The sequence below is a fragment of the Lipotes vexillifer genome, unplaced genomic scaffold, assembly GCF_000442215.2.
Source record: "Lipotes vexillifer unplaced genomic scaffold, Lipotes_vexillifer_v1.1 scaffold431, whole genome shotgun sequence".
Lineage (NCBI taxonomy): Eukaryota > Metazoa > Chordata > Mammalia > Artiodactyla > Lipotidae > Lipotes > Lipotes vexillifer.
In genome coordinates, this window is record NW_006782267.1 from 2,611,500 (window position 1) to 2,614,387 (window position 2,888).

The 2,888-nt window shown below is 43.0% G+C and overlaps 1 protein-coding gene across 1 annotated transcript in view; it reads left to right on the forward strand.

Moving 5' to 3' along the window:
* MID1 (midline 1) overlaps window positions 1–2,888 on the forward strand; it is a 181,826-nt gene that overhangs the window by 2,944 nt on the left and 175,994 nt on the right. The window lies entirely within an intron of this gene.

The window sequence follows — 2,888 nt, forward strand, 5'->3', positions numbered from 1 at the left end:
CCCCCGCCCCTGACTAGCCACAGCGGGTAGCCAGAAATGGCCTGCAGAATTAGAAAGCCGCCTGACTGGCGATGAGGTTCAGAGGGGTTTTGCCTTCTGCTAGGTTGGCGGCAAAAGAATGGTGCAGAGGGGTAGTGTTCTTTGAGTGTTCCTAAGGTCACGCTGAGTTAGGCCCAAAGAAAAGGGTGAACCCTATTTGCCTTTATCAGGAAGTAATTTTAAAGCGTGTGCCAACCTTTCTCTGCCCTCTGATCATAAATGGGAAACTTCCTTGCGAAGGATTTTGCTGTGTTCCCAGGCAAAAGGAAAGGCATGGCCACCTGTTCTAGCAGCCCAGCCAAAAACAACAGGTTTGCCTGTGGCATTCCCACAACTGCAAATGTCCTCAAATAGCACGCCACCCATTGTCCCTACAGATAAGAACAAATCATTCTTTCTCACGCCGGGGGAAAAAAAAAAAAATCAGGTTCTTCAGAGAAAATTGCCTACCAGATATAGTTTGTGTTTTTAATATCCTGATGATTTTAAAAAACACTCCAAGAGAAAGAGGGGACTCACTCTATTTCTGATGGACTGAAACATCCTTGCCGTCGCCTTACGGCGTGAAGGGAAAGGGGAAGGCTGTGAGCCAACGCTTTAAGCAGCTGCTAAATTCTTACAAGGCTAGGATGTTGCTGTTACGAGGAAGCTGTGACTCAGTTTGATTTAGCCCGTTTTGCATTCTTCAGATTGGAATGAAAATGCCCAAGGACATCTGGTTTAATAATGAATGTCTTTGTATTAATCTTTCCTTTGAGGATTAGAAAGTCCTTTATGAACATGATCTATTTATTCTCTGCCACATCCCCAGGAGAGAATGAGGTGGCATTTTGATCCTCATTGAACAACTGGTGAGGTGAAGGCGGAGAAAGTTGAAATATAGAGATACACAGCAAATTAGGTACAAGTCAGAGATGAATACTACCCACCCAGAAAGACAGGCTACTTGTACAGGCTCAGAATCAACAGTGAATCTAGGGATTAAAAGGGAACTCTCTTACAGCTTCCCTTTTCTTATTCTGTAACCAGCATATGGTGTTCCAAGTATGTTTTATGTTTTCCTTCGTTTGAAAGTCAAGCGTGTAAAAGTGTAAAAGGCATTTCTGTTCTCATTTGTCCCAACACTGAGATTAGGCAGCTTTTATGACACCAACTAGAAAGATACTGAAACTAACTGGACATTTCACCAGACATTGTAGGGTTTTAAGTGTTTTTGGTTTGGTTTGGTTTTATTTTTTATATCTTTATTGGAGTATAATTGCTTTACAATATAGTGTTTCTGCTGTACAACATAGTGAGTCAGTTATATGTATACATATATCCCCATGTCCCCCCTCCCTCTTGAGCCTCCCTCCCACCCTCCCTATCCCACCCCTCTAGGTCATCATAAAGCAACAAGCTGATGTCAGAAAGAGAAAAACAAATACCGTATGCTAACGCACATATATGGAATCTAAAAAAACCGGTACTGATGAACCTAGCGGCAGGGCAGGAATAAAGACGCAGATGTAGAGAACGGACTTGAGGACACAGCGGGGGAAGGGGAAGTTGGGACAACCTGAGAGTGTAGCACTGACGTACATACACTACCAAATGTAAAATGGATGGTTAGTGGGAAGCTGCTACATAGCACAGGGTTTAAGTTTTTGCACATGGTTTGGAGGTCCAGTATCTTCAACGCACATTAGAATTTTCATTTCTTCCCTACTGTCTCTCCTTGGCAGGGAATGTTATAATCGTGACTTGCTGTCAGATTAAAGATCTTTATTGGTCGTGTTGAAATCCTGTTCTCAAGTTGGCTTTTCCTTGCCATTCCTTATGACGTGTACTCATAGTTTGCTTGGCTAGGGACCGCGTAGGCCGCGAGCAAATCCTTTAATTGGTAGTTGCATGTTATCCTCAGACATTCCAGCAAGTTTTAAGGCTACGTGTGTATGTTTATGTCTCCTGGCTTTGATCCCGTGTAGTAAATAGACATCCAAGGTAACTATGGCAACCTGGGCTGTGCGTTGGTGAAAGAGGGGGATTTGGTCACTGAACAAAGAGTAATTTGTTTGATTAGAAAAAGGTGGGGCTGATCAGGGCACTTTTAAGCCTGCATGATTTGAGGATCATAGTTCATCCAAATCATTTGGATTTTTCTCAATAGGCAAAAAGAATTAATGGCTAACCACGACCAGCTTATGTTGCAGATGTAATTTAACTGCTTTTCAATCAAGAGGTTGCTACTTTCAAAAAGCCACTTACAAAACAAAAGGGAAGTCCAACATATGATATCAGTTTCCCTGTTGCACATATGAATGTTTGTGTTTTCAGAACTTGGTGGGATTTTAAAAAGAAATACCCAGATCTGATTGGGCAGAGTGTGCATTTCAGTCATCCACCTGCAGAGGTCAGGCTTGAAGTGTCTGTGATGGAAGGCCAGGCGGTGGACGCCTGTGCTGGGAGCCAGGCGGTGGACGCCTCTGCTGGGAGCGCGGATCAGAATCAGAGAGAATTGCTCTGCTTATTTGGAACAATTAGCTAGTGATTCTTTAATCTTGTGACCAAAGCCACAGTGAAACGGAGTTCATTCAAGGAAGAGAATATCAAATACACTGAGATTAAAGAAAGGGCTCCAAAGCCAGGTCAAACAGGGATCTAATCTCCATTAAGATATGGGGCAGTTTATCAACACGATGCTTTCTGCCTCATTATTAACTCCTTTTATTTCACATGAAACTCATCTCAGGGCTTCTGTTGGAGAAGATTGTTTGCCTAGTTTTATGAACTGGCAGAGGCTCTAGGAATTCCTTTAAATGAAAGGACAAAACATTAGGGAGCCTTCCAGATCCACAAGATCCTCCTCC